The sequence below is a fragment of the Vicia villosa genome, unplaced genomic scaffold (assembly GCF_029867415.1).
Source record: "Vicia villosa cultivar HV-30 ecotype Madison, WI unplaced genomic scaffold, Vvil1.0 ctg.004916F_1_1, whole genome shotgun sequence".
NCBI lineage: Eukaryota > Viridiplantae > Streptophyta > Magnoliopsida > Fabales > Fabaceae > Vicia > Vicia villosa.
In genome coordinates, this window is record NW_026706541.1 from 14,121 (window position 1) to 28,575 (window position 14,455).

Genomic DNA, 14,455 nt, shown 5'->3' on the forward strand with positions numbered 1-14,455 from the left:
TACGATACCCCTGTTCTAGGTAAGTAAAAAATTGACATGGAATCACTAATACATCCGATCGGTAAATTAGCAAGTGTATTAATCTGCCAATGTAGTAATAATAAGAAATCTCAAAGTATTGATCTCAAGGACTGCGTGATACTATAGAAATGTGTTTCAATTCAGTTAAAAAAAAGTCTTGGGGGTTTTGGTTTGGAAAATTATGAATTAAATTGCAAAAAAAAATTAAGAGATTGACTTGGCCAAATATGAGTAACATGCATGGTAGATGTGTGCATTAACATGTAACAACTCTGAATCCTTATTTCAATAACAAATCCTAAATTATCAACTACCGATTCTTAAGGGTGTTTACTCTTAATTCCTTAGTGAGCAAACCTTTAATCATTCAATCCTAATCCTAAAGTCCTTCGAAATTAGTGATGAAATGAAGAATATTTGTTATCAAGAATGTTCTAGTTACTATAGGGCAGCCCAGCCCTAATTGTTAACCATGAATTAATCCTTGTTGGTCCGACAGGGAAAACATTATAAACATTGAACGATTAAATCAATTATGAAAAACTAATAAATTACAGAAAATAAGAATTCAAAGGAGTTTACAATGTCAAATCAGGGACCCCCCTAGCATTGGGGGTTTAGCTACTCATACTTATCAAAGGAAACAAAAGATAAATTTAGACATTACAAGTGTTTGGGAGGAATTTGATCTTCAATTGCTCCCGATCATGAAAATCTCCTTCTTGCCGAAACCTTTGTCTTCTCCAATCTTTTCTTGTGTAATTCTTCGTTAGCCAAAAATCCCAAATCCATCGTGAAAACTCATCTAAAATAGTACAAACTCACTTAAGTTGGTTGGAAATACCAAAAACACCCTCGCAGACTAACTACGAGCAAAATTACAAAAGCTACAAAAATCAGCATCACAGCCCAACACTGGTTGTGTCAAGAAACACGGCCAACCGTGTTGGTCTTCTAGAATCTTTATTTCTTTTCCAAGTCTCAGGATGTGCAACACTTCCCATGTCAGGAAACACTGCCACCCGTGTCATGCAACATTACCAATGTCAGGCCTCATGTAGTGTGATTTTTTGTACTTCTTCCGAAACTCCAAGCTTTGCACTTTTTCGCATTGATTTGTCCCGATTTGAACCTCTGAGCCTTAAAACACTAAAACATAAAACCAAAGCATAAAATGTAGAAGAACACATTGAAACACTTAATAAAATAAATCAAATATAAATAAAATAAACATTAAATAAATGTGTAAAAACCACTGATCAAACTCTCCCAAATTTAAACCGTTGTTTGACCTCAAGCGACAATTACAAGAGAGACTGAACATTACAACATACCGGTATTCATACGTGAGATTTATGTTCCGATTGATCAAGAGAAAGTTAGTCCGTCATTCACGTGAAGCGAAGAGTTTCTGCGAGACTATTTAAAACCTTAACTCCCCTTTCGGATACCTCTCTAACTATGCTTTGTACTTAAGTCTTTTTTCGATTTTCCTCCTTTTTCATTAGGACAATCAAATTAAGGTAATGATAATTTATGACGATCATCACATGCACAAGACTAATCAAGAATTCTTTTTTTTTTTGTTTCAGCACCAAATGAGAAGCATTTTCTACTTTTATTTACCGATGAAATTTTAAAATTTTGCAGTTATATATTTTCCTTATTTGGACGACGTTACGGGACCAACCTCCTTTGGGATGAATAACTAGGTGAGGGTTACCCAACTTAGCGAGCCAGTTTCCTCTTACCACCTTTTTATTATCTGGTGCCAACTTTATTTCTTTCGCAACCAACCATACATGCATGTGAATCTAAATTATGTCAGACCGTATAGAAAAACTACTTAAGGAGTATTTCTCAAGATTCAAGCACTATGGTACAAATCTACATGTTAGACTCGTATCTCTTTTTAGGAAACCAAGGGTGTTCCAACAAACCCCTTTTCTGTCACATTATTTTGAACTTCCTTTCCTCAAACAATCATCCCTTCATCTATATATGTTATTCCCGATCGCTTTTGAGATAAGAAACTCTTATGAAAAACAAAAAAAATTGGTCAAATTTGGGAAGAACTAAATGTATGGTTTTACACATAATAACAACTATATAGAAAGAAATAAACAAAGGGTAAATCCCCCTAGACTTGAACTAAACATTGACCCCAATGTTTGAGAACAAGACTGAGAGGGGTGACTCACAGAGGGAAAAGCAACTCCATCTGCCATTTCCTAGCTTTCACCAGAAAGGCCCCTTTTTATTACCTGAAAACAAAACAAACACAAACAAAAAAAGAAAACTAAGTTATTAAAAGTGTGGGTTACCTCCCACAAATTGCTTCGTTTAACGTCGCATGGCTCGATGGTCCACTCCCCTTGTTAGGGTGACATGTATGACACAATGAACAAATCATGTTTTTTATTTCTTTTGTTTGGTAGAAAACTCATGAATTTAAAGTACTGAAAAAGTTACTTCAAAATCCTTTTCAACATGATTTTATTGAACAACGCATAAATATCTTCCAATACTTTGTAAATTTCTCATCTTTCATCTGCCTTGTTGTAAATATAGTTTTTGGGGATACTCTTTTTTGAAGGTTTTCTTGTTGGATGTCCTTATCTTCACAAATTTTTAAATTCGTGGTTTCATCCCAAACTATACCATCTTCATGTTTCCTTATTTTTCTTCCTCATATTTAATTTTTACCTCAAATTCTTCTATTCTTACTGCATCCTCTTCATCTGATGTTATGCAAGTTTCTTCTGGTTCCACATATTCTTCTTCCAAGTCTAGCCTTCTCCAAATAAACCTATATGGATAAAATTAGTTTCCTTACATTCATTCATAAGGATTCTTATCTCTCTCTTATATGCTTTAAAAAAATTTGCCGCCTCTTCCAAAGTGACTCTTGAACCAGGCGACCAACATGAAGGAGATACATGTGGTAATGTATCAAAATAATACATGGCTACAAAACTCAGACACTTTGTTAGTAGCAAAGTATAAAAGAATTCATGAAGCAAAAATAATCTATTTTTTTTCTTTTTTATAATAAAATCAAATTCAAATAAACAAAAGCCTTGGGGGTTTTCGTTTGGAAAATTATGAATTAAAATGCAAATAAAATTAAGAGATTGACTTGGCCAAATATGAGCAACATGTCAGGGTAGGTGTGTGCATTAACATGTAACAACTCTGAATCCTTATTTCAATAAAAAAAATCCTAAATTATCAACTACCGGTTCTCAAGGGTATTTACTCCTAATTCCTTAGTGAGCAAACCTTTAATCATTCAATCCTAATCCCAAAGTCCTTCAAAATTAGTGATGACATTAAGAATTTTTGTTATCAAGAATGTTCTGATTACTATAGGGCATCCCTAGTCCTTGGTGATATCTACAATATTATAATCGATCAAAGGATTTAACAACGACGGTCCATCCCTAATTGTTAACCATGAATCAAACCATGTTGATCTGACAGAGAAAGCATTAGAAACATTGAACGATTAAATCAATTAGGAAAAACTTATAGATTACTAAAAATAAAAATTTAAAGGAGTTTACAATGTCAAATTAGGGACACCCCCTAACATTAGGGGGTTTAGCTACTCATATTGTTCAAAGGAAACAAGAGATAAATCGTAGACATTACAAGTGTTGGGGAGGTATTTGATCTTCAATTGCTTCTGGTCATGAAAATCTCCTTCTCGCCGAAACCCTTGTCTTCTCCAATCTTTTTTCATGTAATTCTTCGTCGGCCAAAAATTCCAAATCCATCATGAAAACTCATCTAAAATAGTACAGACTCACTTTTGTCAGTTGGAAATACCAAAAACACCCTCGCAGGCTAACTACAAGTAAAATTACAAAAGTTACACAAAACAACGTCACAACCCAACACTGGTCATGTCAGGCAACACCCGTGTTGGCTTTTTGGAATCTTTATTTCTTTTCCAAGTCTCAGGATGTGTAACACTACCCGTGTCAGGCCACATGGCCACCCGTGTCAGGCAACACTACCACCCGTGTCAGGAAACACTGCTAGTGTCAGGCCTCATGTAGTGTATTTTTTGTAGTTCTTCCGAAACTCCAACTTTTGCACTTTTTCGCACTGATTTGTCCCAATTTGAACCTCTGAGCCTAAAAACACTAAAAAACAAAACCAAAGCATAAAATGTAGAAGAAAGCAACGAAACACTTAATAAAATAAATCAAAGATAATTAAAGTAAATGGTAATTAAACGTGTAAAAACTAGTTATAAACATCAAAGTATGATTTCTATTACTCGGGATGCATACTGCTTCATGAGCAAAAACAAGTTTATAATTGAGCTACCTAACTTGGCCAAAGTCAGCATTGCTGACCAAGCTAACTTGTTGTATACAAGTGTCGTCCCCAATGACAAGGAAGAGAAATTTGATGATTTTGATGCAAGTGAGCATGCAAGAGAGAACGCCACCGCACAACCTCATTTTGTACCACCACCCACGCACAATGCTCCTTAAGAATTCGAATCTTTTTCGATGGATCAAAATCAGTGGGAGGGGGTCCACTCAGAGCTTGGTCATCTGAGGACTGAGTAAACAAGACAAGGGTAGGAGCAGATTCGGCAAGAGGAAATGATGAATGAGATGCACACAATACTGCAACAGCTGATGTTGCAATTCCCACCACCTCCTCAGTAGGGCACTGTGAGTTTCCTCTCTCTATCTTGTTCAAAAACATTGAGGCCAAATTTTAGTTCAAGTGTGGGGGGAATTTATTTCCTTTGTTAGTTTTGTTGATTTTTCTTCATTTTTTCGTTTTTGTTATTTGTGTCTTTTTATCGTTTGTGTTATTTTGCTTCATGTAGTGCAGGTTCTTGGAATTGTTGGCCAGATAAGTAATAGATTTGGTGATAGTGGATGAACAAATCACTCCACTCACTATGGCTTGTGGTTGAATAACCTCCAAAAGTTGATACTGTTGAATGATTGATTGGACACAACTGTCGAGAGCCAACCAATCAAGTTATCATGTGCATCCCGAGCTGAGTGGAAAGCCACATTACACTAGAGGCATTATGGAAGCTGTCATCTTTACCCGACATGGTGAGAACATAAAAAGCCAAACACATATTTATCATCATGAGAGCTAAGTCAGGTATGTCTTAATCACTCAGAGCTTGCATACTTTCTATTGGATTATCACTACATAATAACACACACTAAGGCACATTGTTTCTTTTACCCTTGAGCCTTTCTATCCGTCCTGTTTTAATTATTTTCCCTCGTTAACCCCGTTGAGCCTATATCCTATTTTTGTGTTTTACAACCGCATCCATATAACCCATAGCCTAAACACTTCCTTATCATGCTTAGATCTGTGTTGTTTGTCTTGTATCTGTGATAAATTCTAAGTTTGGGATTGTTACACCTAAAGATAAAATAGGTAAGTGCATGAAAAAAAGAGAAAAAAGTGAAAAAAAATTGTCATTAAAACTTCTGATTGTACAAAGAGAAAAATCACTTACCTAAAAGAAGAGACTTGGTTAAAATTCAAAGTACACACTTAAAAAAATACTTGAGTAGGATTTGAGGAGTTAAGCTGAAAAAAGGTGTCTGAAAATTCTCATTTTAATAGTACATAATATACACAATGATAAGAATGACAATGCTGACTCTGAGCTAAAACCTTTTGTTTTTCCATTTTGTTGTTTATCCCACCATAAACTAAGCCCTATTACAATCCAAGGACCTCAAAAAGTGTGTGTTATGTGTATTCAAAAATGAATTTAGAACTTATTCAAGCTTATGAGTTGATATTGCATACTGTAAAATATTGAGCGAAAACACCTTGACCCTGAGATATTTGGTGAGAATATGAAATATGCTGACAAGTAAACTAGTTCTTTGATGTGGAAGTGTGGCGGAGCATTCAATTTGGGGAAGCATGAGACTTCAAAGGAAAGGCGAAAGAAGTTGTGAAGGATCTTGGCAGTATTGTGGTAAGTGGAAGGTTAATGTATTTTTGGGGTTAGTCTGTTCTTTTGTCATGAACATTGTGTAACACCCTTCTAAACCCCGTAGAAATTAATAAAATAATTCAGAGTAAAACATGAAAACAAGGGTGTCACAATTAATTAAAAACAAATTATCACAAATTCATTGTCATGCTTTCACTAAGGAACAATCTGTCATAATACACAAACATCTCATGTTTACACAGCGGAGAATTCATCATACGGATAAGCATAACATCATCTATGCAATATCCCACATAATCTAATACAACAACATATAGAGTATCATCATAAAACTCTAATCTAACGTTCCCCCAGTGTTACAATATCAGAGCACGACACCGACGCTATACTAAACAAACTGACTCATGAGCTAATCCTCACCGAGCCAAAAGCCGCTACTCGCCAATCTGAAATCATCAAAGTAAGGGTGAGTCTCATCACAGTTAACAAATATTATTGCATCTTAAATAACAACACATCATAGTTATATTATTCACCCAATTCATCATATTCAGATTATCAGGAACATCTATCATTTACACAAACATCAACAGAACACATCTTTCAAGCAGACAATCATACTCGACGTTAATCCAACAAAACACACAAACAACACATCATCAATATTTATAACACTGGAATACATCCAATCATGTTATAAAAGTATGCATATGTATGAACTGACACTATGCATGTGGTACCACAATTCGTGAATCATATTCACAGGACTTCTCTCCACGATACTGCCCTCTATTCGCTCACACCCCACATGGGCACACGACTACTGCTTCATCGCTCACACCCCACATGGGCACACGATGACTTCCCGCTAATCTCCGCACAATGGGAATTAGCCTTCCAATGCAAATGATTTATGAATAATGCACACATGACACATACTTACATCTTCATACATCATCATCATTCCGATGCTTAACATCGCTTAACACCTCTTACCAATAAGGTCACAACAAGTATGTACATGTTTAAGCATCATTCAATCATTCGCATACATACACCACATCATCACAATAACATACACATCATAGTAATGTTAATTGCCACCATAACCAACATATTAATATTAACAACATATTAATATTCACAATCATCAATCATTACCATCGTCATACATTGTTACATCTATCATCATTACACACCATGTAATAAATTGATAACAACTCATCAACATAATCACAAAACATGTATTCATTTACGACATGTTATAAACCAACATCACCCAATGGATATCATAATCTCATCACCAATACAAACATGTAACAATAATCATATATAAATAAGCACATATTTGCTACAATCATCATCATCATCAAGAATAGCAACATATTTTTATCATCATTCTAAAACCAATCAAATCATCATCACTTAGATCGTTTAATAAGGTTCAGTTAGCCCAAAACGGCGCATCAAATGAACCAACGGTTAGAAAGTTATGCCTCTTTAAACTTTCATAAAATATCACAAAACATCACAGCACGCGGCGCCATCACACATTCGCGGCGCGGGACGAATCGGAACAACGCCTTCGCGGCGCGGTCACCTGTTCGCGGCGCGTACTGAACTCTACCTTCAGGTTCGCGGCGCCTCCTCTTTGTACGCGGCGCGAACCGCGATTCTAAAAAAACCCCAATCTGCAGAAAAACAGCATTCCATATATCCCAAACACCCCAACACATACCGGTGCGAACATGGAGAATTAGAATGCACAAACAACACAAAAACCACTTCGTAATACATCAATTACACATCAATTGAGATCATAACAACATAGATATCATGGATTCAAACATAGGGATCAAACATCATACAATTCTATCCCAATCCCTAAATCTATCATACGACCCAATTGACTCAACAACATCCCTAATCAACATCATTATCCAATAACACAATAATAGATGGTAACCGGAGAGTCCCCCCTTACCTTAGCCAAGAGTGCTCAATCTTTGGTCTCTCCATCTTCAGCTCTCCTTCGGTTCTTCGTGTTCCCCAGAACCTCTGTTCTTTCACGTTCTTTCTTCTTTCTTTTCCCAAATTCCAAAATGTTTTATGAAAATAACATTTTAATTAGTAAAGGGATTTACCAACATAGCACCCCCCTCTTTACTAACACCACACTTGGCCCAATAGCCCATCTCATAATTCTTTCCAAATAATTCCACCAAAATACCGAATAATTCCAAATAGTAATTTAATTTCCAATTAAATTAAATTTAGAAAATATGGGGTGTTACACATTGCTTGAGGACAAGCAACAAGCTAAGTTTGGGGTTATGATCGGTCACCATTTTCACTATATTTATGTTACTTATGCGACAATAATCCAAGTAATCTGCAGCAATTTGTTTCATATTTTGTTTCTGTTTGAGTAAATTTAAGTTGTTTCTATTTGTGATTGTCTCCAGGATCTAGTAAAAGATCCAACAGACTCGGTGCGAGAAAATGAAGATCTCTGAAGTTTCAAGGAAGAATTAGCGATGTTACAGGAGGCCTGACACGGCCACCCGTGACACTATGGTGTTAGGATGGAACCTCCATGAAGAAACATCAACTAATGGAAGTCAGGGGGCTAACACGGCCATCCATGTCAGTAACTCAAGAAGTTGAATATTAAAATAGGGAGTCTAGGGGGATAACACGACCACCCGTGTCAGCTGACACGAGCCGTGTTGGTTCAGACGCTGATTTTGATTATTTTGCTGATTTTTCACTATTGTTAACCTAGAGGGGCGTTTTGGGTATTTCAAACCAGACCAATGGAATTTTCACTATTTAGGAGAGTTTTCACAAGGAAGGAAGGGACTTTTTGTTCAGCAAATATTTTCACGATCAGAGATTGAAGCATATGAGATTATTGGAGAACGAATATTTTTCATCAGCGGAAGCAATTGAAGATAAAAGTTCATCACTAATTTCTAATGTCTAAATTTTACGTTATTGAAATTACTTTGAACAATATGAGTCTCTAAACCCCCCAATGTTAGGGGTGTCCCTGGTTTGATTCTGTAAACAACGTTGATTTCAAATTTCTTTAATAATGTGTTTCATATTCAATTTGATCGTACAAGGTTTATAATGATTTATTTGTTACAAAAACCAGGATTGAATCATGGTTAACAAATGGACTGCCATTGTTAAGGTTTTTGTGCTATTAAAATATAGTAGTTATTACTTAGGACTAGGGATAACTATAGTTACCAGCTAAATCTTGATATAACAAAGGCTTAGTTTATCTTAAATCTCTAAGGACTTAGGATTTAGGACGAATAATCGAAGGTTTTCCGTTAAGTATTTAAATGTAAATAAACTAAAGATCTAGTAATTGAACATTTTGAACTTGTTGAAGAAATCGTGATTCAAAGCTGTCACAAGGCAAATCATACACTTTACCCTAGCATGTTCCTCATATTTGGGAAAAAGAAACTTTTCTATTTTGCTTATTTTTACTTATTGTTAATTCATAATCATCAAACAAAACCATATTATAGTTTTGTTTAATTGAACAACGAATTGAACTCGATATTTAGTACACATTCCTTGAGATAAACATTCAGGGAATTTGCCCCTTATTACTATAAAAAGAAAAATAGTACACTTGCTATTTTCCTAATCAACAATCTAAGGGACTGACTGTTTCTTGGTTAGATGATGAATCTTCTGAGGAAGAATCTACAAAGATTGTGATTGCCTTCACAGGTAGATGAGATTCTAAGATAGACTTCATAAGTGAAGAGATATCTCATGATGAACTGACTACCTCTTACAAAGAGCTATACAACAAAGAGAGGAAGTCTATCAAATATGAGTAAAACAGAGAATGATCATAGATAAACTCCAGGTTAAGAAGGAAGAATACCTAGATAATAACTCTGAACTCCAAAATAAAGTAAACTTGTTAACATTACAACTTGATAATTTGATCAAGGGTGTTAGGATGTTAAACAATGGATCTGATGTGCTGGATGATATCCTTTAAGAGGTAAGAAGAGGTAGAAGACATACTGGAATTAGGTTTAGCCGTCAACTCTTGAAAAATAAAGATAAAACCCTTTAGATAAAAATTGTCCCTGCTAAAATACATGAGAGAAAAATGTCTGACCAGATGTCACAACATCGTGTCGGGTCACTGGAAACTCAGACCAGAGTCTAGTTCTAGCCTTGGAAATGTCAGTTTTATGGAAAAAATGGTCACTCAAAGCAAGTCTACCACATGCTTCATGGATATCCAAAACATCCATCACAGCCTAGTGCAAATTCCGTACTAACCAGGACTAGCATGGAATGGAAAGTGCGAGATATTGTAAAAATTATCATTGCTCATACCTCCCTTAAAGTCTCATGTAATGAAGAATGATATTTTGACAGTGGATGCTCTAGGCATATGGCAGGTGTGTAGAACTTGTTGGAAGATAATAAGACTCACATAACAACTATGTTACTTTTGGAGATAAAGCCAAAGGAGTAATTAAATGTGTTAGAAGACTAGCCTTTGATGGATCTCTTAAGCTTGACAAAGTCCTATTTGTAGAAGGCATGACTACCAATCTAATACCCATAACTGGCTATTTCTTGTGTGACATATTATGTTATGTATTATGCAAGGTTCGTTTGGCTTATTGTGAGGTTAAATATAGGTGTTAGGAATTGATTGTAAGTAAAATGGATCAAGATTGCAATCGTGAAAAAAATTACTTTTTAAAAAGTATTTTAAGCAATCTCAATGTATCTTATAGTCAACACACATGAATATTGAGGATAATTCAGGCTATATTCGAGTTTCCATAAGATTGATGAATATTCAAATGTAAAGAAGATGAAATATGAAATTTTTAGTAAAAAATATGACTTTTTTATTGTTATTGGTTTTTCTGAATTTGAAATGATTAATTTAAAGGCCAAGAAGTGTCGTTTCACAAATTTGTGACCCTTGATGAAACACACAATTTCAACAACACTCTTTACTAAGTATTGCAATCTTTAGCCTACCACAACACTTCAAAATTGTTTCCTATTTTGATTGATAACTGCAACACTTCATAAAGCATTGTCTATTAAAAAAATAAGTTTAAGCAACGTTACAACCTTTTGTCTATTGCACTACTCTACAATCATTTAACATTTCCGAATTAAAAATAAAAAACAAATCTCACTCGTATCTTTTCTTAAAATTTTGGAATACACCCAAAATCATTAATTATTATTATTAACTATAACAATCCCTCCCTCACTTGTGTAGAGCATTGAAAACATGGCAACAACACCTACTTTCTGGAGAATTTCTCATTTATTTATAGTAATCTTGAGTCTTTAAACTATTTAAAGGGGCAAAGTAAATTGAACTATTTAAAGGGCTAAATGGATTGAATTTTTGAACAATTTTCATATGTGATAAAGTACATTAGAAATAGGGAAAATTTCAATTTCAAAGACACAAGTCAAGCAATTTATAATTATGAAGCCCTATGAGAGTAACATACATAAAGAAATCTTAAAAATCCTAAATCAAGTACCAACTTAGTTGGTTTAACTTGATCATTATAAATTTTTTCTCTGTTATTACTCATTAATAATTGAATTTAAAATGGATGATGTGTCAAATCTCTCTCACCAATTTTACACAACATACATTGCCTTGATACATAGTCTTTTGTTCTCACTAAAAATAGTTTCATGTTTAAAATAAAATCTCCACAAATCCTTACATACCTTAACCTCTTTACATATTTTCTCCTAACTCAAAAAACTACTACCCATCTCTTCTAATAATTAAACTAAGATAATTAAAATCGGATCAGATATTAAGCTGGTGTATTTAAGAATTTAAAATTTGAAAATCAGATGGGGTCCGACCGAGGTCTGACTAATATTAATTAAATATATATTTTTAATTTTAATAGCATTAAAATGACCATAATAATCTTAAAATATATAATATTTTTTATTTGACACCATTACAAATTTAACTCCACATAAAAAATCAGTTAATTGCAAATAAAAATATTAAGAAATTTTAAGTTAATGTATATTTATTTGTAAAATAAAGGAACAAAGTGTTACAAGGATTTCATATTTTATCTTACATGGTCTTCTAATTGCACTTACATTTGATATTGGTAAAAAAATTGTATTGTTTAGTGAGCTAAAAGCAAATTAAATAATAAAATAATGGTTAAAACAAATTATTTAAGTTACATATATTACATAATTACTCATTTGAGAGAAAATTGAGTAATATTGGTTGACAAGAAGAGATACTTATTTGATTCTTGTGATATTAATTTTTCTATATTAAAACTAAATTTTACGAGTTGATGAAATAATTCTTGTATAGAAAAGTTAGAAGAAGCATGATGTATCACTTTAATAACACTCGATGTTTTACTCCCACATCGATACTATTCAAAAAAGTGTAGAAAGTTCATGTAGATATCCAACTTTTCATAAGTCCTTGCCATTCTTTTTATTTAGCTTTTTTTTCTTTCAATCTCAACAATTTAAATAAAAGAAACTATACTTATTAAAAATTATTATTTTAAAAAAATAAAGTTAAAACACAATAAACAATAAAAGATAAATGATAAAAATAAAAAAAATAAAATACATCCGATACTACGACAAATCTCAAAACCCATTTCACAAAAGACTCCATAAATTAAATGAATAAGTTTCTCAAGAAAATATTTCTCGAATTTTATAAAATTATATTTTTATAATCATTATGAGAACTAAAGAAAATATTTGAAACTCTCAAAAAAAAAATTGTATTGATCACAAAATTATAACTGTAATATTTTTATGACATAAAATTATAGTAATAGACCTTGGAGTTAAATGATTTTAACTTAATATTAGATATTTTCTAATTATAGGGATGTTTTAAAATTGTTGGTCGTGATTTACATGCATAATTAAAAGAGAATGACACAATATAATTATATTATTATTTAACACCTTATTTTATTATGATATTGATACATTTTAAGTTTCTTAATTTTGTTTGATTCACGAAACTAATCCCCTTGTTTTAAATTTAAAAAGTTTTAATCTCCTATTTTAAATTCTAATATTTTTAGTCCTCTCACATTTTTTTATAGAAAATTGATAAGATTTTTATTTTTTAACTTATAATTTTACGTATAAAATTCTATAATATATTTATATACGATGATTTGTCATGTTTCACTAATTTGATATTTATAAAATGAAAACATCATTGATTTTAAGTGCAAAAATATGAAAGAGGACCAAAACTGTTTAAAATTTAAAATAAGTAGGGATTAATTTCATAAATCAGATAAAATAAAAAACCAAAACCATAATTAAGTCTATAATATTTTAGAGTACACAAAATTAAAAAAAATAAAAATAAAAACACTTAAAAGTATAATTATTGGGTGACAACATAAAATTTAAATGACAGGTAGTTTAACAGCTTCACAGTAGTTTTTAATGCACTTATAAACTAAAGGATATAGGTGACGAATTAAAGGGCAATCCGCGTCGGTTTCACATCTAAGTGGATCTTATATAAAAAAAATAAAAATAATGTTAATAAAATAAAATAAAATATTGTATATCATCTATAAAATAAAGAAGTAGATATGTAAAGGGGAGCATATTTTACCTCCCTCCTCTTTTGAAAGAAGGATTAGGGACAAAAGTAAAGTTATTACAGAAACAAACTGGAGAATCATAACCATGTTTTTCTCTTTTTGTATGTAATAAAAAAAATATGATTTGATCACTTTATAGTATAAGCTCATGCAATTTTAAAAATATTTAATTATTTTTAAGGCTAATATAAATAAATGTTTTATTTTGTTTGTTCTTTTAACGCACTTAGTAAAGGGAATCATCGAAAACAAATTAATTATTAAAATTTAATATTTTTAATTTACTTTTTAACCTTTCATGATAGAAAGGGGAAATGTGTTTTCCAAAAAAAAATAGACCAAGATAAACGTATTAGTACAAATAATGTCCATTCAATATTTCGATGAAATAACATTATTATTTACTAGTTGAACATATTATATGATTTTTTTATATAAAATCATTTGATTATAAAGGATGAGTATCAAATTTTGTAGTTGGGTAGTTTCTCATACATTCTTTGATTCATAATTATATACAAAAGCGATTAAATTTTTTTTTAAAAAAATTAATTATTGATGCTTTCGCAAATTTCAAATTTGACTCCTCCCCAAAAGAAATATATTCATATAATGTGATATTGATTACTAACAAAAAAAAGTTTTTAAAAATTATTAACTTTTTATAAAAAAATAAATAAACGGAATCATCTATTATATATATTAACTATGAGATGCACAACATTTGTCACATAATTTGATTTTAGCCACATCATTTCAAATGTCCTATTGGCACCTCCCTAAGGTCATTTCC

The 14,455-nt window shown here is 32.4% G+C and overlaps 1 long non-coding RNA gene across 1 annotated transcript; it reads right to left on the bottom strand.

Moving 5' to 3' along the window:
- Nucleotides 1-12,968: 12,968 nt before the first annotated feature.
- On the bottom strand, nucleotides 12,969-13,865 carry LOC131642389 (uncharacterized). Its single transcript, XR_009295869.1, has 2 exons — nucleotides 13,674-13,865; nucleotides 12,969-13,571 (listed from the first exon to the last, which is right to left on the bottom strand). It is a non-coding gene; the product is annotated as an uncharacterized LOC131642389 (long non-coding RNA).
- Between the last annotated feature and the right edge of the window lie 590 nt (nucleotides 13,866-14,455).